General features: G+C 37.6%; 1 protein-coding gene across 1 annotated transcript in view; it reads right to left on the minus strand.

Annotated features, from left to right (window-relative positions):
- The window catches only part of TENM2 (teneurin transmembrane protein 2), a 1,213,529-nt gene extending 1,189,933 nt beyond the window's left edge, over nucleotides 1–23,596 (minus strand). Inside the window, exon 1 of the mRNA XM_023218891.3 lies at nucleotides 23,483–23,596. The gene's annotated coding sequence lies outside the window, so the exon portion shown is untranslated. The remainder of the gene's footprint in view (nucleotides 1–23,482) is intronic.
- Nucleotides 23,597–24,229: the final 633 nt, after the last annotated feature.

Here is a 24,229-nt window from a genome sequence, read left to right on the forward strand (position 1 = left end):
TGGTACACATAATAAAACAAAAAACACTAACTTTCTATTATGGCTGGGCCAAGACTTACAGGATTTTCCTGCCCCCGCCTACCTTTCCACTGTCACCTCAAGTCCCCTCTTCACTTGGTCACTCTTCCCAGCCCAATCCCCATTCTTTATTTTCCACTGACTAGGCCAGCCCTGCCCCATGTCAGTCTTTGTTCTTGCAATTCTCTGCACTTCCTGGAATATTCTTGTCCCAATCCCCTTGTTCCTCTGCAAAGCGGGTCATGATTCTTTCTACAAAATGGCCTCTCTAAATTACTATCTTAACATCCTGTTAATTTCCATCATAACATCGAGGGTCATCCTCCTAATGTATGTGCTTAATTTCTCATTATCAGTCTCTTCCACTAGAAAGTAAGCTCTGTGACTGGAAGGAGGTGACCATTTCCACAGGGTCCAGCTGAGGACCTAGTATACAATAAGTGCTCTATAAATAGTGCTGTGAATTAGAGTACATAATGTACTTTTCTAACCATACACCCCTGTTGTACTAGAAATCCCTCAAAGGCAGGGACCATGTCTTCATCATTTCTATATCTCAGCTACTCAACTCAGGGCCTGGCACATAATAGAAGCCCATACAATGTTTATTGAATTTGTAAGTATGTTTAAATTTAAATCTTAAATACCCTCACCAGTAAATTTCAAGAAAAATTCATTTTGCAGAGAAATTCACTTGCCCCTGAGAAATCCACCAACTTATCAAATTTTAAATCACAGGATCTGAGAGTTGCAAAGACTTTCCCAGCCTATACATTAGATTTGGCTCTTGACTCAAAGGGATAAGAAAATCAACCTGCAGTGAACTCACCCGGGTCTTCTCCACAGTGAGAAGTAGTGCAAGACTTAAACCACTTCAGCATGATCAATTTAGAGGACTTTTGTGTTTCACTGTCAGTGGACTACATAAACATATTTAAAAAATTAGTGATAGATTTAGACATCAAGAAGTGACCTAGCTGCCTGATTTCTTTTTTCTTCTGTAAGAATTGTAAAGAAAAATAAAAAGATATAAACAATTGATTCACACAACAACACGGGTGAATCTTCTCACATATTCTCCCAAAAATATATCTAATGATTACATTCAAATAAAATTCTAGAAAGCCCAAATTTATATCCAGTAACAAGAAGCAGAACAATGGTTTCCTGGGAATGGGGGTGGAGGAAAGGATGGATTACAGTGGGGCACAGGCAGTTTTGAGGTGATGGAATTTACTATGACGATGGCTTCATGAGAGTATACATGTGCAAAACTTACCAAATTGTACACTTTAAATATGTGTAGTTTATTACATGTTAATTATATCTCAACAAAATTGTAATATATAAAAATAAAAGTCTCCGCATGGGACAATTTTTTTTTTTTTTTTGAGGGGGAGTCTCTTTTCTGTCCCCCAGGTTGGAGTGCAGTGGCCGGATCTCAGCTCACTGCAAGCTCCCCCTCCCGGGTTCACACCATTCTCCTGCCTCAGCCTCCCGAGTAGCTGGGACTACAGGCGCCCACCACCTCGCCCACTAGTTTTTTTTGTAATTTTTAGTAGAGACGGGATTTCACCGCGTTAGTCAGGATGGTCTCGATATCCTGACCCAGTGATCCGCCCTTCTCGGCCTCCCAAAGTGCTGGGATTACAGGCTTGAGCCACCACGCCCGGCCGGGATGATTTTTAAAACTTTAAATATGCCATCAAATTAGCAGCATTTTATTTTTGTAATTATTAGGCATGTGCTCATGGCTAACAGAAATTCATTATCTTCCCTGCTACCTATTTATTCTTATTCATCTGTTAAAACTTAGCTGAGATATTGCCATTACTTAATCCTAGAAAGATGGTGGAGCGCATTTCCCATCATCCACTGGGTCGGTTAGCCATCCTTTTGATGTGTGCTCAAGAACCACTGATAAGAGATACTACAGCATTTCGATGGCTATGGGTTAGTCTATCTTAAGGCCAAGGACTATGAAAATCATCTTTTCATTCCAGAACCTCACAGAATATAGTAATTAATTCACTTGCATTTTTTCTACCTACCCAAATCCTCTTCCTTCTGTTCTGGAAGCCTAAGGAGTCCACACAGCTTCCTTTCTACCCTGGCTGGTAAGATAAGGTACAAAGTCCAAGACTTGTGCAGTTGGTTATTCTCATCCAAGACTGTGACTGTTTACACATGACAGAAAGGTGGACAGAGAGTTCAAAAGTTGATGTAGATAACAACATTCGGAAACCTTAAAACTAGTGACATATGCTGTCCCGACTAGTCCAAACCTATGGCAGGGCGTAGGCTATGACTTTTGTTGCCAAATTTCCTTCTCTTCTTGTCTCCTTTATTAACCTTGTTTTCCTGGCTGCCTAGTGATACTAGAAGCTATCTGCCACTCTTCCAGTAAGTTCCTTTTCTGCTTAAGTTGCTTACAAATTAGAATCCTGGCTCATACAAAGACAACCTGGCATAAAACACAGGACCAAGAAGATGGATATGTGAAGGAGAAGAAGGTACCTAAAATCTTCAGAACTTCTCCATGAACTCTTGTATCTGTGGAATCCTGGTTCATAAAAATGAATCTGGGAGCAGTGATATTTCCCAACACTGCAGAATTCTGCCCCAGAACTGACTGAAGCACTCTTTTTACTGTCCTTGTCACAACAATGTTGATTTTCTTTTTTTTTTTTTTTTTTTTTTGAGACGGAGTCTCGCTCTGTCTCCCGGGCTGGACTGCAGTGGCCGGATCTCAGCTCACTGCAAGCTCCGCCTCCCGGGTTTACGCCATTCTCCTGCCTCAGCCTCCCAAGTAGCTGGGACTACAGGCGCCCGCCACCTCGCCCGGCTAGTTTTTTGTGTTTTTTAGTAGAGACGGGGTTTCACCATGTTAGCCAGGATGGTCTCGATCTCCTGACCTGGTGATCCGCCCGTCTCGGCCTCCCAAAGTGCTGGGATTACAGGCTTGAGCCACCGAGCCCGGCCTTGTTTTTTTTTTTTTTTTGAGAGGGAGTCTGGCTCTGTCGCCCACACTGGAGTGCAGTGGCCGGATCTCAGCTCACTGCAAGCTCCGCTTCCCGGGTTCACGCCATTCTCCTGCCTCAGCCTCCCGAGTAGCTGGGACTACAGGCGCCCGCCACCACGCCCAGCCAGTTTTCTTTTTTTTTTTTTTTTTGTATTTTTAAAATAGAGACGGGGTTTCACCGTGTTAGCCAGGATGGTCTCGATTTCCTGACCTCGTGATCTGCCCGTCTCGGCCTCCCAAAGTGGTGGGATTACAGGGTTGAGCCACCGCGCCCGGCCTTTTTTGTTTTTTTAACCTCCCCCAAATGAATCCTCTTTCGTAGAGAATCCGCTAGCGTAATTTAGGATTCTCCCATATTTTCTAGCTGACATGAATAAGTCTAGCTGGTGGAAACACCAGGGCAGCGATTTGATGGTTGTGTTTCAGAAACTCTGGAGACCCTGATAAAGTCATGGAATATTAACCGTGGTTTGAGGGTAAAAGAAATTCAAATCTAAGATTCCAAGTCAGAAAACCAAAAGGGGTTTAGTAATTCCTATCTTTACCCTCAAATTAATGGCTCTGTGGGAAAGAAGAGATTTGTATCTCCTACTGGGGAAAGGTCTGCTTATTTCTTTTGTTCCTTTTTCTAGTAAACTTTTGGCCTTTTTCTGATTGATCTGTAAGGGCTCATAATTACAGGAGCGACTATAGTGCAGTTGTTAAAAGTATGGTTTTCCCCTCAAACAAACATAGTTCCAAATCCTTGGCTTCACCATATCTTATTTGTGGGGCTTTGGACAAGTCTTTTCTTTAGGTTTGTTGCCTTATCTATTAAATGGGGATAATAAGAGTACCTGCATCATAAGGTGAAAATTGAGGGAGATGATCCACATAAAACACGTAGCATAATCCCTGTCCCAAAATGGTTTTCATTAAATGCTACCTGCACACGTTAGCTATTATAATCTTTAACATTAGTTGTATTTTCTTTTAATTTATGCTGACTTTATAACCTAAATCTAGAGCTGGTGTCAGATAGCTTTTCTAGAAAGGACCAGATTGTAATTAATTTTCAATTAATAATTAAAGTGATACTGTAGGTTCTGTGGCCCAGTCTATATCTACAATCACTCAACTCTGCCGATGTAGCCTTAAAAGCAGTCACAGGCCATATGTAAAGCAACAGGTGTGATGTGTTTTCATAAAACCTCATTTATGGACAGTAAAATTTTAATTGTATATAATTTTCACATCACTAAATATTTTTCTCCTTTTAATTTTTTTCAACCACATACCAATATAAAAACAATCCTTAGCTCGTGGACCACACAAAAACAGGTGACAGGACAAATTTGGCCTACAGGCTGTAATTTCCCAACCTCTCATTTAGAGAAAGATGAATCCTGTACATGACCTCTGTTTGAGGCAGATACTCATTGCAATCCCACCACCAGAACCTGCTGTTAAATGACATGCCGATAGACAATATGGTAAAATGTGATCAACAAAGCCAGTACTGTAACTTTGAGAACCTCAGAGTATGTCATAAATGCCACGTCAAGTGCCAAGATTTTCTTTACACTGCATTTTTTAAACTTTTGATAAAAAGTCACCAACAGCTATTCAGTGTCTATTTCTACTTGGTTGTTAGAAAAAGTTCGTTCTACTTTCATTATATTAGCAGCATCTTGAAAGGAAATTAACAGTTTGTCACCTTAACAGTGTGAAATTATGCAGATGAAAACTGTAATTTTTAAAAGATAATGTCTTTTATTCATTTATATTCATAAGCATTTACTAGAAATATCTGTATTTAGAGGATTTTAAAAGAAAAATACTGCACAAATTATAGAAATATCCCTAAACTAAAAGGATTTGCTTAACTATGCTTGCATTTTTATTCTAAGTTCTTACCCAACTCTTTACCAGCAATGCCTTAATGACTTGTATAATGTACCAGACTATATATATGCCTACAATTTGACATGAAACAAATGCCATTGTGAGGTTAAAAACATGTTTTAGTTCCCTTGTTTCTTATCTGTACTATAAGTATATCACAACATGCTATAATAAAAGCAAAATTCTTGTTCAAATCTCAGCTAAAATTGATATGGCTTTAGTATCCATTGTATTTTCAATGACAGTTATCCATACATATGTAAATTTTGTAAATATCCTAATTTTGAAATTAGAATCAGCATTTTTGACACTTCGCATTTGTAAAAGTTCCCCCAGCCCCCAGGAAACGAAAATAGGCTTATAAGGACAATATTGCAATAAGCTATTCCACATCTGGTTATCAGAGCCGTATTTTCTCATTTAAAAAAAAAATTCACAAAAATCAGCTTCTATATGCTTGGTTTCTCCTTCTGTTATTTCCCATTTAACAGTAGTTTCACATACAGCCAGGCATGTGCCAAACATAGGGCCAATAATAAAAAGTACTGACTTAATATAATTTGCTTCCTTGGCTGCTGGGAAAGCAGAAAGCATTGAAAACCTGTTTTGTGTTTATTAGTGAAGCTATTGCAGAGGGTGATTGGGGTTTCATTATAAAGGGGCCTGCAAACAGTTTTAGCACAAATGCCAATATATATTTTAGAATCTAGTGCAATTTTAAGTATTTTCTCTCAATGGCTTTACAGAATCTACAACACAAATAAGAAGTATATTGTGTTTTAACACCACCACCAACTACTCTACTATTTGTTGCATTGATCTCCCTTGTGAATGCTTCAAACCTTTCTCCTTTCACGAAATGTAATGGGCAAATATATTCCCTGGAATCCCGAGGTATGATTAGTTACTAAGCAATCAGAAAAAATCACAGCAAGGCATACTTCTGAAAGAAATTAGAAGGAGTAAAGATCACTTCTCTATTTGTGTTACATAGCGAATCACACAATACCTCATCGATGGTACTGTATATATTAGTTAACCACCATGGGCTAGCTGGAAGCTCATACATCAATGAAAAGATCTTTGTCAATTGCTGTATGCCTCATTATCTCACTAAGATTTCTTGGCAACAATTAACAGTTACCCAATTCATAGAAATTGCCTTTATTATTTTTGAAGCAGCTACTTTCTTGGCTTTAATGACTAAGAGAATAGAGACAGATGTCTCTGTTGCTAGGGAGACTGAATTAAAAAAAAAAAAAAAAACCTTTGAAATGAAGTAAATAAGCAACTACCATTTTTTAAAAAGAATTCTGTTGGTTTTGAATTAACTATTTGTTTTAAAAACAAATCAGCAGTAACTCCAATTTTTAAAGAAAATACACTAGAATGGTTTATTACCATTCTTCTCTGACAGTAATAAATTATTTTTAAAAAAGAAAAGAAAAATAGGCCCACCTGTGCACTCAATATCAATTGAGGCTGTTTATCTGAAACTGGTACCTTCTTTGTACTGGTACCTGAATTCAACAGGAATTAGCTTTTTCTATCTTCTGTCAATCCTTTGTAAGTGAAGAGAATGTAGCTCCTCCCCTGAGCTAGGAGCACCCAGGCCTTGCAGATCAGCCTTCCCTGGTGAGTTCTCAGAACTGACACCCTCTCCTCCCTGAGCTCCTGTCTAACCTACAGCCCCTTTGTCCAGGTCTCCAGACTCTGAAAAACAAGTAAAGTGGTCCAGGCCAAGAACTGCTCGTCAGCTGGGCCTGAGCCAAGTGATATTTCTTCCTTAAAATCTCTCCTGCTCATCCGTCCTCCTCTGTCTTTAGTTCCTGATGCTTGATAATACATGTAATGCACTTGTGTTTTTGTATATCTGCAGCATACACATCCTGTTCAATATCTGCCACCATCCCACTCCTAAATTTGGTATGTTTCCAGAGAAATGATACTGTTGCACAAAAACAAAAACAAAAACAAAAAAAATCCAGTTTTAAACGATATCACATAAAATAAAAAACAATTGCAATCCATGTAAATTCTTTGAAAGAGCCCCTAATCTCTTTTGGAATCTATACAAAATCTCCCAAATGTCTTTCTCACCCTGTTTTAATTAAACCATTACCAAGCATCAGCATTCAATTTAAGTATAAACCAAAAATTGAATAGGCATTTGTTTTGCCTATTTTGCTTAAATATTAGTACAGCACGTTAAAATGTAGCAAACTATTTTGTCTCTCTATTTTTAAGTGTTATATGCTATCACAATAATTAAAAATAACCCATATCATGTAAAAAACATGCAAAATAAAAGTTATTTCCCCTTCTTATTTAAGAAAATGTTCAGAAATATAACTACAATTTTTGGCTTCTCTGGCCTGAGAACCTGAGCACTATTTATAACATTCTTCTTTGCAAAAGCATATTCTTAGCTCCAAATGCTGGACTGAAAAAGTTCACAAGAAATGTTTATTTGAAGACTTTCCTTTGTTTTATTAAAATCTTAATTTCATGAGATGCAATTATTATGGAAGACACGTAATCATCAGGTCACACTAAACGAAACTGGGTCGAAATAAAGTGGTACAGCATTTTGGATGAATGCAGAAACTTGGAAGTTCCTCATTGTGGGTTCACATCTCATTTCAGCTACTTACTTGAGGTGGGGCTTCAGTCAACTGCTTGACTTTTCCAAGGCTCACTTTTATTGATGGTAAACTGTGAATACTAATCACCTCTTAAGTTTTCTGTGAGGGTTAAAATGATGTACTGAATATCTTTATGCAATGCCATCAAAGAAGGAAACACTAAATAAACAGCAGTAGTTACTATCATTATTGGTAGTAGTTACTTTTCAGATTTCTGTATTAATTAACAAATAAATAGCTTTCTAACTGTTTTTCTTTTCCTGTCTTTTTTTCTTTTCTTTCCTCTTTTTTTTTTTTTTGGAGACAGAGTCTCACTCTTATCACCCAGGCTAGAGTGCAGTGGCCTGATCCAGGCTCACTGCAACCTCCGCCTCCCGGGTTCAAGCGATTCTCCTGCCTCAGCCTCTTGAGTAGCTGGGATTACAAGCATCTGCAACCATGTCCCACTAATTTTTGTACTTTTAGTACAGACCAGGTTTCACCATGTTGGCCAGGCTAATCTCGAACTCCTGACCTCAGATGATCCACCCACCTCAGCCTCCCACAGTGCTGGGATTACAGGCATGAGTCACCGTGCCTGAACACTTTCTAACTTTTAGTGAGAACTGGAGACATTGCATGTTCTCCATGTCAGGTATCATCATATTACTTAGGGACATTTGCTTTAGATCCAATTGTGATTTATTTGCGAATACAGGACTATTTTCACTTTGGATGATTTTGTTATCTAACGAGATTGAATTAATTTTAATAATCACAGCTTGGCCATCCCAACCAAGCTAACTAGCTTGTTCCACTCTGAGCATGACTTGCTCCAGCTCTTAGCAGATATTATTCCATGGCTGGGGGCAGTGGTTCATGCCTATAATCCCAGCACTTTGGGAGCCCGAGGAAGATGGATCACGAGGTCAAGAGTTTGAGACCAGCCTGGCCCATATGGTGAAACCCTGTCTCTACTAAAAATACAAAAATTAGCCAGGCGTGGTAGTGTGCGCCTATAGTCCCAGATACTTGGAAGGCTGAAGCAGGAGAATTGCTTGAACCCAGGAGGCAGAAGTTGCAGTGAGCCAAGATTGTGCCACTGTACTCTAGCCTGGGCAACAAAGCAAGACTCTGTCTCAAAAAAAAAAAAAAAAAAAAAAAAAAAAAAAAGAGATATTGCTCCACCTACAAAGAACACTCTCCCAATATGCTCTCTTTATTTGAAATCTACTCAGAATCTGTCTCTGCTATTAAGATAGCCTCATGAACTCCCACTACTTTCTATTACCACCTTAGGTCAGAGATTCTAAGCTTCGTAAATCACGCACAGAATGTTCATTTAACAAATATTAACTGAGCACTTATTGTATGCAAGGTACTATTCTATGTATTAGAAATATAGCACTGAACAAGTCAGAGGAAGTTCCTGCTCTCTTTGCCCCTGAATTTTAATTGTAGGAGGTTAAAAAAAAATCAGATAAACAAATTGGTTTCAGTTCAAAACTTGGAGAGGAAATAATAGAACAAGTTGATTTCAGAGTAACCTGAAAGACTGCCAAGTGTCAGGGAAGATAGAGCTATAGTTTATGGCCACCTGCCTTGTGCACTGCACAACTCCAGAAGGTTCTGCTCATGTAGATTGCAAACAGGTGATAAGAGTTGAGAGCTAAATGGCACAGAAGGAAAGGCCATGCAAAGATCTATGTAAAGAACATTTTATAGGAGGGACAAAATAGAACAAAGACTCTAAAGGAGGCATGAGCTTTGTATGCTCAAAAAGAAGGCAAGGCAGTTGACCACAGCATCTGGGCATGGGGGCAGGTGCACAGAAAGGAGGGCAAAATGTAGGCATTGAGGTGGCTCCTAGGTCTGGTTGCACCATATCATCTTGAATAACTTTTGTAAAGTATGGATATGTGGACCTCACCCCAGATCAATTAAATCACAATCACTGAAGGTAGAGCCCAGGCACTGTGTGTGTGTATGTGTCTGTGTTTTAGAATTTCCTAGATGATATTAAAACACAGCCAACATTGAAAAACATTGATAAAAAGTTTTATAGTCCCTGATAAGGGATTATGATTACTATGTTGGTTTTTTAATTAATGTTCCTGGTTATTTTTCAGTGTCTCATCTCCCCATTTAAAATTTGCATTCCGGGCACTTTCTGATCATTTTATCTTTGCAAAACACCAACTGGAGAGCTACAGATGCAATAGATGAACAATACAAGGCTGTGATTGTCTTCCCTATGCCTAAATCTGCTTAGAGTGCACTGGAGAAATAGACACATGCTTCCAGGCATATTCCCAATTACATTTAAAAAAATAAACAAACAGGTGCATGAAAACACCAGCACTTAGCAGCTGGCTCCTATGCATTTCCTCAGGGGAAATGGAGATATTGGCTAGGCATTCTCCAGAGTATTTGCAAAGATACAAAGAAAGGTGGTTTTGACCCCTGTTTTGGAATTCAAAAACACTAGGACCTCTAGGCCATGAGGAAGAGGGTCAAGACTCCCAAATACTGCTTAACTTTCGACAAGATACGCATGTCCCAGAATCCCAGTGACTTCTCTAAGAGGCAAAAATTGTTCTTTCCAATTTTGAAAGTCAGAAACCAGAGGTGCCATGGCAAGGACTTGCTGATGAAGGTCACATAGAAAGCGAGAGGGAGAACATAAGCAAAAAATTGTGGTGTTTGAAAATGGCTGTTGGCATGTGCAGAATTCCTAAGAATCATTCCAGGATTGTTTGAGGGCGATCTAGCTGTGACATCTGTCACTGTAACGGCAGCCAGGGTTGGTTTCAATAAATCTCTGTTTCATATTCTCAGTTTATGAGAAGGCCTTTCCCAATTGGAATAGAATCCTCCTTCAGTTGTGGGTGATAGGAATTGTCAGAGGTCTAGTGAGGCTTCTCCTAAGTAACACGTGATTGGAAAGAAGTTATATCCTTGGTAGAGTATTCCTGAAATTCTCAGAGTGATCAATACAAGAGTAATGGTCGCTGTGAGCACTCCAGGCTCACATCAGCAGCCTTCCTACCTGGTACTGCTTAAAACTTTGACCTGTATGTATGCCAAATCTTAAATAAGGCTTCTAAAATCATAGATTATTGACATAGGCTTTGAACATTATTTATTATAAGGTTTAATAATTTGAACCTGGGTTTGCATCCTGTATCTGCCACTTAGGAGCTGTGTGATCAGACAAACCAGTAAAACACAACTTCATAAAGATAGGAGATTTTGAATCAGACTTCTTTTGCAGCCATGTATCCTTATAAAAATGCTTGCCATGAATGCATAAACCTTAGTTTCTTCATCTTTAAAATGGGAATAGTCGTAACATCTATCTCATAGATTTTTGTAAGTATTAAATAAAATAATGCATGCAAATAATGTTACATATTGCCTAGTGAATAGTAAACACTCAATAATGTTAGTAGAGGAAAGGCCAGTATAATCATTTTTAGTAGAATATTAATAATAATTAGAGAGCTTTCCAATTATCTATAAATATTCTAACAATAGAAATACACCTTCTCAGGCTACGTAACAATCACTATTTTGAGTGTCTGATCCCAAATATAGGCTCCAAACATCAAATGAAGGACTGTATTTTGAACAACAACTGGAAATTGTATCCAGATTTTTGATTCACCTATTTCAGCATCTTTACTTTACAAATTCCTCCCCTTTCATTTTGAGCTCCCCTTTCATTTTGAGCTCAATCTAGGAAAGAATAAAATCACCATGGTGACAACTGCCCCCTCTTTAGAGCATATTCAAATTTATGTTGCGCTTTCGTGAAGCTGCTGTGTCTTGCCTTTACGTTGTCTCTTGGAGTCACTCAAAGCCAAAGGAATTTCTTTATTACTGCAGGTAGCCTTCAAGGATACAAAAGAGTAATCTGGAGATCTGGAATTGCAAATTTGATAATAAATATAGTTCTATCATATTTGAATTGGGCAAATTATGTACTAGGGCCCTAATGTTAAAGGCATCGTAGGTAATGTGAATAACAGCCTTATTTAACAAAAATGTATGTATCGTAGCATTTTTTTCCCCTGGAGTATCTGGTCAAGACATTCATTGAATGTGTGTCACTTATTCAGAAAGTTGTCATGCATTATATCAGTTAGGGCTTTGATACTGACATAGTGCCAATGGACCAAACAAATTTAGGTCTTCCCACTTTTTAATAAACATCATGCCACTTTGAGTTGTGCTGCAAAATATTGCTGTTTCACTGTTGCATTCTGCTTATGCAGGAGATAGAAGCTGAGAAAAAAGTCAGGTGAGGCTGACTGAGTAACGGAAGTTTAAGGGAGTGCCAAAGTGATGACATAGTGTACCATGGAGTGTTGTGGGAATTAAATGAGATAATATATGTTTAATCCTTAAAGGAGTTAGCCCACGGTATCATGTGGTCTCCACGTGCTTGCTATTATTAAGTTCTGTAATTTATTATTATTGTTGTTATGGTTGCTGCTCTTGTTGTTACTGAATTTCAACATTTAGTCTAAAATATACCTACATTTTGGGAAAATTCTCAATCTGATTTTTGTATGTGTGTGTATATATATATAATTAAAATGGCTTTTCAAAGCAATCTCAAAACACAGAGCTTATAGGTCTTTAGAGCCAAAATCTTGGATACACAAATACACATTCAAAATACTTTTCAGCAAAGGCAGAGAAGTTTTGTTTGATAAATTCATCTTATCACTGTGCAAGGAACTCGAGAAAGTGTGATATGGCATCCCTGGTTACAAAATATCTATACCAAAAAATAAACGTCACTACCATTTCTTATATCTGAATTAGGAAACACATCAACAGCAGAATTATTTTCTAAATGGCTAATTTCACACATCCAAATCTAAACTGATGACTTTCAGTATGTGATTTATATAACAAGGAAGCTTTAGGGGGCTAGAGTAGCACCCTCAGGTAACTTTTCTGAAAGATTTCCCTTGACATCCTTAACTTTGAACACACATGCATGCACACACACAGTCTAGAACAGAATTATTTGTCTCATGAATCATCCTGCTCCGCGTCCTGTTAAAATATCAGTGTCACTATGCGGAGGCGTAATCTTTTTGCTCTGGAATGCCCCACGGCTGGCAATCCATAAAGACAGCTGATGAGTCAAACTGATTTGTTCCCTCAAGGAAACTTGGTGGGCAGTAACATTTCCTCTCCGGAAGCCCCTAATGGTCTTCCCAAGAGTGACATCCATGTGCGCATGGGGCCTCTTGAATCAATTTAATATCTTAATTTGTGCTACCGGCATTTCACTTGACAGTGGCAGGTCTCCCAAGCACTTCTACAATGACACTGCTGGCCTCGTTTAAGGTCATACATCTATTAAATTTGGAATTAATTCCCTTTTTCTATGTCAGCCCCATCCAATTTCTTAGATGTAATCATACGAATCTAAAATGAGCTCAGTGAAGGACCCTTTGTGGACAGCATTTACTCATTCATCCAGAAAAATATTTATTGAGCACCTATTATGTTCCACGCAGTTGGTGAAGCAGTGGAGATTAAGTAATAAGGAAGCCAGATATGGTAGTTGTCCTCCCAGAGCACAGATTCATAAAGTGGGGAACCTGAATAAAATTGGCTAGTCCAAAAAGATGTCTTCCTTGAATTTAAATCACAGAAGAAGTGGCCACCCATTACCCTCATCTGAGTGCTGTGGTTTAGGGGAGAGTTTTCCCCAAGGAGCATCAACAGACCAGTGCTGCTTGTGTCTCACACATTTGCATTGCTTTCTGGTGAAAGGACAAAAAAAGAGAGTTTTACCAACCTTATCTCCCACTAATTATTTATGTAAATCTTTCATTTTGGTCACAGTGGTTACTCCCTAGAGTTTGCTGTGTGTGTGTGTGTGTGTGTGTGTGTGTGTTTTGCTAATTTCATACACTGCAATATTTCCCAACCATATTTCCAGCATTGCCTTCCCAATGACCACTAACGATTACTACTGGCATTATTCCTTGTTGTTTGTATGGATCTTGATACATTTTTAAAATTATTTTTTAAAACACTATTTTTAAAGTCAATTATAAAAGACGTAAACATTTTAAAAACAATTTAAAGTCAATTACAAAAGATGTAAACATTTTAAAAACAGTATTATTTACTGTAAATAGAAATCCCAACACTTTGGGAGGCCGGCGCAGGCGAATCACGAGGTCAGGAGATCGAGACCATCCTGGCTAACACGGTGAAACCCCGTCTCTACTAAAAATACAAAAAATTAACCAGGCACGGTGGCGGGCACCTGTAGTCCCAGCCACTTGGGAGGCTGAGGCAGGAGAATGGCGGGAACCCGGGAGGCGGAGCTTGCACTGAGCTGAGATCGCGCCACTGCACTCCAGCCTGGGCGACAGAGCGAGACTCCATTTCAAAAAAAAAAAAAAAAACCTAATTGTAAAAATAATTTAATTTTTAAAAAGCTCCTAATTTTAAACTAGAATCTACTGGCTAATAAGTTCTGTATCTGAGCCTACTTCCTTTTTCCTAAAATACAGGTATTAGCAAGTTTAAGAGAGTTATTAGGGCATAGTAGTTGCAAACTAAGATACTCTTCTTGAAGTAATGACTGTGTCAGAAGAAATTTGAAAACAGAATATCTCACTATGGCTACGTGCAGCAGCTCATGCCTGTCCCCAGCCATTTGGGAGGCCAAGGCGAGTAGATCACCTGAGGTCAGGAGTTTGAGACCAGCCTGGTCAAACTACTCTACTAAAAATGGAAAAAAAAAAAAAAAAAAAAAATTAGCTGGGCGTAGTGGCAGGCACCTGTATACCATACTTGGGAATCCGAGGCAGGAGAACTGCTTGAATCCGGTAGGCAGAGACTGCAATAATCCGGATCGCACCACTGAACTCCAACCTGGGTGATGGAGAGAGACTCCATCTCAAAATAAATAAATAAGTAAATAATAAGTTGAAATAAAAATAAAAAATATCTCACTATTCTGTTAATCATTTAAATGTCTTCCCATACCACTACTGATATGCATTTTGTTCTTCTGGTAATAATGCTGTAGTAATAATAGTAGTAATAATAATAAGAACAAAACATGATAATAGAATGCTCACTTTATGCCTAGCCCTGTTATAAACACTTTCACACATAATACTAATTGATTCTCCTAGCACACTATGAGGAAAGCACTTTTACACTCATAGAGCTGTCGAGTTTAAGAGCAGTCACAGATTGAACCCAGGTTCTAAGTCAAACAGACCTTGTTCCCAGCTTGACCGTCTACTTTGCAACGCTGGGCAAGTCACTTTAACACAATTTTGCAGAAGAAACTGAAACGACGAGAGGCAAGAAATAAACAATCTATGCCTGGGATGAGGACTTAGTAAGTAAGAAAAAGAAGAGAAGAATGGTCTTTGAATCTTTCCGCTGCCATTCACTAGCCCTGTAAGGTTGGGAGGCTGTCTAATATCGTCTCTGAAGTGAGATCATATCAATTGCTGTATAACGTCGTGGTCAATGTTTTCAAGTGGCTGCAGTGAAAGTCTAACTCAGTAGCTGGCATGTAATAGGCCCTCAATAAGCAGGCCTTATTATTCTGCAGTGTGCTTAGCAAATCCCTATTTACAGCTCATTCTGCACCATTCATTCTTTCAGATGCTTTCTCCTTTACATTCTGCCTGCAATAATAACTACAATAACTCTTTCCTCTGAATTTCATATTATTTATTTTTTAAAGAACCGACTAGTTCTTCCAATGTAATTGAAACTTTTAAAAAGCAAAAAAAGGCTTAGAAACTTTTAAAAAACATTTATATTATTTAACTCACTATATTCTCCTAAAAGGCACACAAAGGACATTTAGTAGATTAATTTTTAAGTTAATAATCGTATGAAATGAGAAAGGTTATGTCAGCAATACCCAGGAAGCAATACCTTGGATCACAAATATCTTGATTTATGATCCAAATGAAAGTGAAAAAAAAAATGTCTTTTATTTTCTAAAGGTATGTTTTCCCCTTGGCTGTCCATAATACTTGATATAAATAGCACCATCTTCTGCTTGAAGATATTAAATCTTTCTCATAAAAATAAGATATCTATATTGTTGGTAGGAGTAGAATGGCTTAACATCCAAGATAAACTTCTCAATTTGATTAGAATGTGTCATATGCTAATATGTGATCAGTAACATAAAATTATGGTAGAAAGACAAATATACTAACAAAATAGCATAGGAAAATACAAATGCTCCATTCCTTCTCTTCCCAGAAATAACCACAATTAACATTTTCTGGTATGTCCTTTCTGCCTTTTTTTAAAAAAATGGTCTTTTGGTACATTTTTAATATAACTATACTGGGATTGGGTTACACATCCTTTTAAAAAACAATATAGAAAGGTATTTTTATATTCTTACATATTCTCTGAGAAGATACATTTTTCAGGAATATATAGCACTTCCACAGTTGGATGTCATTATTCAATCAAGCCCTTATTTGTAGAATTCTAGGTTGTTTTCAAATTGCTTCTATTTTATTTTATATATTTATTTACTTATTTATGCATTAATCTATTTATTTATTTTAGCATCCTGAGCAAAGACTTCCCACGAGAATCACAGGAGCAGCTGTGAGAAGCAAGACCACACAGAGGTGGGGTAAGTGTGCACAAATGGCAACCACACAGTGCCAAGGTGAAGGAGTGGAAGAATTGTTCCTATTTCAAATCATTCATTAAGTAACATCTTTTAAATATATATTTCTATCCGTGTTGATTCTTCTCTTAGCATAAAATATTAAATGTATAATAACGATTCAAAAGTTGTAAGCCTTTTTAGATCCTCAGCACTTCTCGTTCCCATAGAGAGTGGTTAGTAATTCCCCACACCACACCGTCACCAACACCAAGGATAATAGAAAAAACATCTTTGATAATTTGCCTAGAAGACCAATACCGACATCTTATCATTTATGGATTATTAAAAACATGTTACTTAATCATCTAAAGAGAAGATCAATATTTTAGACACCCATCCCAGTTATCTTCTACTCAATTTATAAAAAGTATTTACAAATGAAAGATGCTGCATTTGTGGAAGGTAACTAGTAAGATATGCAACATTTACTTATTTCAAGTTTTAACCTTGAATCATGCAGGACCAATGAAAAGCTGTCTGTCTGAACTTCAATTTAATCCACATATAACTACGTTCATTATACTGTCATCAGGAACATCCTTTAAGACATAGTTGTAGAAGGCCCACTGCTGGATTTAGTTTACAGACGATATTGGTTGTATTACAATACCTTTTCATATGAAGGCTCATGTGAGAAATTTCTATCAGACCTAAGCATTAGAGAAATCTTTGTTTCCTCCAAGTAGCTACAGTACTTCTAGGCAACATAGATATATCAAAGGAACACATTTCAATTTGGGCTTTGTTTAGCAAGAAGTTCAAAGATAAACTTTATAAATCCACTTCGAAAATTATGTTAAGGCATTTCATATACCTATGTGAATTGTCTTAATAGTAATATATATATATATTTATAAAATATAGTAATATATATTAGGCCAGGTATGGCGGCTCAGGCCTGTAATCCCAACACTTTGGGAAGCCGAGGCCAGTGGATCAGTTGAGGTCGGAAGTTCGAGACCAGACTGATCAATATGGAGAAACCCCATCTCTATTGAAAGTGCAAAATTAGTCAGGCATGGTGGCTCATGCCCACTATCCCAGCTACTCTGGAGGCTGAGGCAGGAGAATTGCTTGAACCTGGGAGGCGGAGGTTGCAGTGAGTTGAGATCATGCCATTGTACTCCAGCCTGGGCAACAAGAGGGAAATTCCATCTCAAAAAAATAAAAAATAAAAAAATTATATATATATAAATGTATGTGTATATATAAATATATATGTTTAAATATATATATGTGTATGTGTAAATATATACGTATGTATGTATGTAGAAAGAGAGGGAGACAGAGAGAAAAAGACAAAGACAGAGAGACATTCTCTTTGTGGATTCCATATTTGTGAATTTGCTCATAGACTAAAATTTATTTGAAATCCCAAAATAGACACTAATAGCATTTTCTTGGTCATTGATGGACATGTGCAGAGGGCCAAAATATTTGAATAATCCAGCATGCATGCTCCAGCTGAGGGGTAACAAGGTGACGCTCTGCCTCATTTTAGCTGTCACACTGCAAACAAGTGTCTTTTTCCCTCTCTAGGTAGTCCCACGTTTTTCATATTTTGTGCTGTTGGTGATGTCACTGTCTAACATGGCCCCCAAGCATGGTGCTGCAGTGCTATCTAGAGATCCCAAGCACAAAAAGGCTGTGCTGGAGAAGCTTTGCTCGGGCAAAAGTTGTAGTGTATTGACCATGACTGCAATGTTAAGAAATCAGTAGTTTATATTCAATAAGATGTCTTTAAACAGAAGCACACGAAAAGCAAGGTTATGCATTGATCTGTTGGTTTGTTGATGAAAATGTTGTGACCAGAGGTTTACCATTTCCAAACTCTATTTCCCAGAGGAGCAATAGTTCCTTATTTGCTAATTCTGTGTTCATGGAGACTTTACGGAAAATTACTGTTGTGAATAACAAGAATTAATGGTATTTATTTACTTTCTCTATATGATTGTAATATTATACCCATACTCATTAACATGCCCACTTTTTTTCTTTTTTCTTTTTTTTTTCTTTTTGAGACAGAGTTTTGTTCTTGTTGCCTAGGCTGGAGTGCAATGGCACGATCTCTGCTCATTGCAACCTCCGCTTCCCGGGTTCAAGAGATTCTCCTCCTTCAGCCTCCCGAGTAGCTGGGATTACAGGCATGTGCCACCACACCTGGCTAATTTTGTATTTTTAGTAAAGACAGTGTTTCTCCATGTTGGTCAGGCTGGTCTCGAACCCCCGACCTCGGGTGAACCACCCGTCTTAGCCTCCCAAAATGCTGGGATTATAGGCGTGAACCACTGCACCTGGCCCAACATTCCCACTTTTGTAACCTGTGTTCTATTGACCTGAGTATGGTATGCATGTACACACACAAACATACCCACTCAAAGACCTTAACTATAATCCTTTGACTTACTTATAGTTTATATTATATATAATTATATTTAATTTATATTAAATTAACATCTAATAATTTTTTATCTTTTAGTGTTCTAGTCAAAATAGATTTATAATTTATTTTTCTTATATTTTCTCAACACCTAGTTAAAATGCTTGATTTTGCCCAAATTCTATTCTATTTGCTCCTCCTGCTTTGCATAGTTCCAATGATACAACAAACACCTAAGGACTACTTTGCCTTTTTTATAACTGTTTTGTGCTAGTAAAGTGAGCCATTCAAAGAGATTCCCTCTCAGTTTTCCAAATGAGCTACCTAAAATTTTCAGTGATGTTTTACAATTATTTTTCTTAGTTCGTATTAGAAATACCTTATTGATTCATACACTAAAAGGTTTGTAAACCAAAATCTACATCCCAATGGTAGTTGACAAACGTAAATGAGAACACTATTCTCACTTCAGCATAAGTGACAATGGGAATTTAAACAAACAATGCGTGATTTTAAAATACATAATTAATTCTTATCTGATCATATTCTTTATGATAATGTATGTCTTTTTCTAGAATAATCTCATTATTTTCTTGTCCAAAAAGTCCAAACAATAGATTAGTATATGGAGTAACAGACTGAATGACAAAATATGGTTTTCCTCCCCACCAGTTGTACAAACTTGAGAAAGATATTTAACCTATTGGTGGCTCAGTTTTCAGGATTAAAGAAGACTTTACTTTTGATGGTTAAATAACATAACTTATGCTAAAAAGAAAAAACGTTTAAAAATGGTATATGGCATATATTTAATAGCTGTTCCTTTTTCCATTTTCCCATGATAATTGTTACATTTAAACACCACAGGCATCCTATATAAGTTCTAGTTACGCTAAGTTCTATTTTATTCTTTACATTTCCAAGAAAATATTTTGTGAAATATGTAGTACTACATGACTTGATGGGATGAAACGTGAAATATTTAAAGAAAACCTGTTGTAAATCTCACAATATTAAGAAGCAACTCAGGCATATAGTGTAGTTTAAAAAACAGATCAGACCAGGCATGGTGGCTCATGCCTGTAATCCTAGCACTTTGGGAGGCTGAGGCACGTGGATCACTAGAGGTAGGGAGTTTGAGACCAGCCTGGCCAACATGGTGAAACCCCATCTCTACTAAAAATACAAAAATTAACTGCACACGGTGGCGCATGCCTGTAATCCCAGCTACTTGGGAGGCTGAGGCAGGAGAATCACTTGAACCCAGGAAATGAAGGCTGCAGTGAGCTGAGATCACACCACTGCACTCCAGCCTGGGCAACAGAGAGCGAGACTCTGTCAAAAAATAATAATAATAATAATAAAAACCAAACAACTCAAAATGCACTCATCTTAAAGGTTAGCTGTTGAGTATTAAAGGGCGTTTCTATGCTGAAAAAAACAAAAAGGAAAAAAGAGCTTAGTGTAATACTTTCAACAGGATGCTAATAATTTAAGTATTTATATGGAAATGGATTTTATACTAGAGAAAAATGCGCTAACCTTATTTCTTAAAAGAGACTCGGTCACTTATATATTTAGTACACAGCGACTAGTATGAACCATTTAAACAGGAAGAAAGGCGAAAATGTCAGCTTGTATTCTACTGATAGGGAGTTAAATCCATACATCACGCCACAGCAGGATGCACTGCCTAAAACATATTCCCTATTTAGGTCTCTTGATTTTCTTCAAACTTCTCCCTAAAGTATGGTTTCATTTTAATAATATCTGAAAAATAGGTGCTTTGTTTAACTCTTATTAAAGGCAATCTTTAAAAGTATTCGGATTTTTTCCTATGATTTTTCATTGTGTTTCTCTTTTACCTTCACATTTTAAACAGTGAAAAATGACAAAACTCATATTGTTAGTGACGATGAAAGAAGCACTTCTTGCATTGCATCCTATTCTGGTTGAAAGTAGGTACGACTGCCCTGGAACTATAAGGATCTACATTTATACCTAGTGTTTTCTCTGAATCCAACATGAAATAAAAACCACTCCATACACAACTTCATTAAGCAAGAGAAGCCATATGGAAATGTTTAAGGTAGATCCCTGGCCAGAAAAGCTGTATACCTTAGGATACTGCCTCTTAAAAAGCAAAGAGAATAGCATTTAAAACTTCAGGCATAAGCTTACATGAAAAGGAAAGAGCCAGCGGTGGTCTGGGAACTGAAAACCTGGGAAAAGATTGGCTTATGTTTATAAAGCCCCTTATTGCCTGGCAAAGCTATTCTCATTTACTCTACTAGGGCTCAGAATGACACTCTAAATGAGCAGCAGAGGGCAAAAGCCTTGCAGGGTCCTTTTGTAAGTAGGTGGGTATTTCTTGAAAACAGGTTCAATGAAATGTAATGCCGGCAGTTAGCACGAGGAAGTTTTTCTAAAAGTTGGTCGTAGTTTTCTGCAAGCCAGGCCTTGCCTCAATGACTGGCTTGTTATTTAGCCATAATTTGAAACATTTTTGGTTGCAATAGTGAATTATTAAAATACTGCCCTAATCACATGACAGCAACACGTTATGAAAGAATTGAATGAATGTGCAGGCCAGCTTGTTAGCCAGGTCACTGTAAAACACCTGAGAACTTAGTAAGTTGTTCAAGCTTTCATCTTCTAAACTTGAGATTCTGAGGTTTGCTTTTATTCTTAAGGAAGTTCCCAGAACCATGTAGCCTTTCCTTTTTCTTCCCGCATCCCCATGCCATTCCTTACCATCCTCTGCCTACTTTCCCAATCACCATGTACCAAAAAGCCATCTTGTTACATTTTACCAGAAAACTGAGTTAGAAGATTAAATTAGATGATGAGGTTAGGATGATGAACCACAAAGAGAAAAATAGGGGATGGTTGTTGTGTATAATGGGGAAACCCTCTAAGAAGCCTCAACAAAGGCTTCATTCGCCATGGCAGGCTCCATTCTACCAGGTTCTCCCCCTTGAAACTCTCTCTCTCTCTAAATCTGTAGTTTTCTGGTCTGTTACTTGCTGGGAGAGGACAGATGGGTTAGCATAGGATATGCCAGAGTCGTGTGTCTGTTTCACCATACGCCTTCCTATTTCTTCCAAAATTGATAACTTGGCATTTATAATGGATTTCCTAACCACTTGGTCAGAGTTCCTTAAGAACAATAGCACAAACAGACCCAAGCTTCTACAACAGCAAGTGGCACCAGGGGATGTTTCCAGGAAAGAATGGCACCTGGTATGTGAACTATTCACCTTGCCTTCTAACCTAGGCAGGGTTGCACAGCCAATTTGAAGCTGGCCTCCAAGACACTGGGAACAACTATTCTTCAGAGAAAGGTAAGGTGTGCTGAGCACTGCTTATTAAATTGAATGCCTGTATCAGAAGGAAAACACAACACAATCCTAACAGAACTGCTACCACTCTAATGGAAGATTCTCCCTGTGCAGGCCACACATCCATGAAAACGTACGGAGCCAGCAAAAAGAATGTGAAAAATTAGCTATGGTAGATAGGTAGATTTCAAACATGTTGCTTGGACTTCAGTTTCTTCGCCAGCAAAATGGAGCTAGAACTGCTGTCAACGTTCGTTTATCCCTAACTATTTGTCTAAATACTGGGCTAGGTAGTTTATTGCATCATCTCATTTAATTGTTACCACAGTTTCATGAGATTCCCATTCAGGAATTATATAATCTGCTCCTTATGTACTTTCTAAAGTGACTGTTTCAACCAGGCTGATTATTGTACTATGAACACCTCCATCATGATCATGTCTTCACCCTGTCCTTACACCGTTTCTACTTCCTCAACCGCCTAAGACGTAGTCTTCACTAATGTCTTATTTTTGCAGAAAAACTTCTGCTAGGAATCAAGAGTTAAAAAAAAAAAGAAGGAGAAGAAGAAGAAAAATGATTTAATCCAGATCTATTTTCCACTGGTTTGTCTAATTACTTATGAGTTTTTAATATCTCCTCTTACACCTTATCCTTAACCATAAAGTCTCTATATATACTCAATTTACTAAAAATATGGTGTAGCTGATGTTCTAGCTTAGTCAGATGTCCCGACTTCAAATTAAAATTGCATGTGCATTAATGGTCCTTATAGAACCCTTTAGTTGTTCCACCCAAAAACGAGCCATCTTGGCAGGATTTGATCTGTGAAAAGATAAAAGCAAGCTCTAAACAGCAGAGGACCAGAGAAAAGTGGTTGTAGGTATCTTAAGAAAGAACCTGAGAGAAACATTTGATATAGAGGACCAGACGACGTCGAAATATATAGAGAACACCAATTCAGGGGCCATAAAAGCAGAAATGATTTAACTGGGAACATGAGAAAAGCTTAATGATTTTCTCTTTGCTTCCTGTCTTATGGCCTGTATAGATTAACAACATTTAACAGATTAAGAGGGCCAAGTTTTTCCATCAAAAAGACCTTTGCACTCTACGATGTGATGCTATGTAACCTAGCTAATCACAACCAGCACGTTTTATTTCTATGTGCAGATAGCTAATAAGAAAAGTGTGGTGACCAAATTATTTGGTGGGGCGAGGTACGGGGAGTCACAGGGGGATCTATCCAGGTAGAGAAGAGGCAGATGTGCGACTAAAGAATTGTAAAGTCATTCAATTGGGCTGGGAGGGGGAGAGACAATAGCAAATTTCAAAGACAGAAAATGGCAGCACAAATTACTTTTGTCCACAAGAAAAAGAAAATCCTTTTCTGCACAGAGCTGGAAAGGCCTAATTTTGTACCCTATATGAAAGCATTTTGATCAACAAAGCAAACACAACTTGAGGCAGAGCAAAACACAAAATTGTAGCTATGATTCCACTCACCAAAAGGGTGGATCTTCGATGTACAATTCAGCTAGCTTTACAGGAGTGCTCCACAGCAAAGCCAAATGACGAAGCAAGCCCCAGACCGCTTAGGCAAGAAAAAGCTGGATGTAACTGTTAAAATGAAAAAGAACGTAGGTAAGACCCAAATGAGCACATAAAGCAAACCCCAAAAAATGCAAATGAATACCACACATCTTCAAAATGTAGGAAATTTGGAATTAGGAGCTAAATGAACTAAATTGCACTCCTTATCTCTTGAAGAACATCTTTCAATAGAGAAATGTAAAATATGGTATAAAATATATTGATTAGTTAAGTCACTCTGACTATGGCACACTATTACTATTAAGATACATTATCACAATTATGGAATATCTATTTGTTATCCTTCAAAGTTGATGCAGTTTATACTACAAATGCAGAAATACACAGTATTAGAATGAGAAAATAGTTCAGACGCATATTTCTAGCAATATACAGACCTTATGTTTGCTCTTCAGATTTACAAATAATTTATTTCATCTTAAAATGTACAGTTTGCTCATCCATACAACTTAAGCATGATTTTGCTGACTTTTAAATTTAAATATTTACTGGCTAATACCATTGTCAATAGTATGTGGGGTATATCATGTAACAGGAAGGTCCCAGTGATCCCAACACAACTTGCTCTGAGCAAATAAGTTTAATCATCTGAAAACTGGAATATAATAGCCCCTATTTCATAGAAGTGTTGCAAAGATA

This window comes from Piliocolobus tephrosceles, chromosome 4 (assembly GCF_002776525.5).
Source record: "Piliocolobus tephrosceles isolate RC106 chromosome 4, ASM277652v3, whole genome shotgun sequence".
Classification (NCBI taxonomy): domain Eukaryota; kingdom Metazoa; phylum Chordata; class Mammalia; order Primates; family Cercopithecidae; genus Piliocolobus; species Piliocolobus tephrosceles.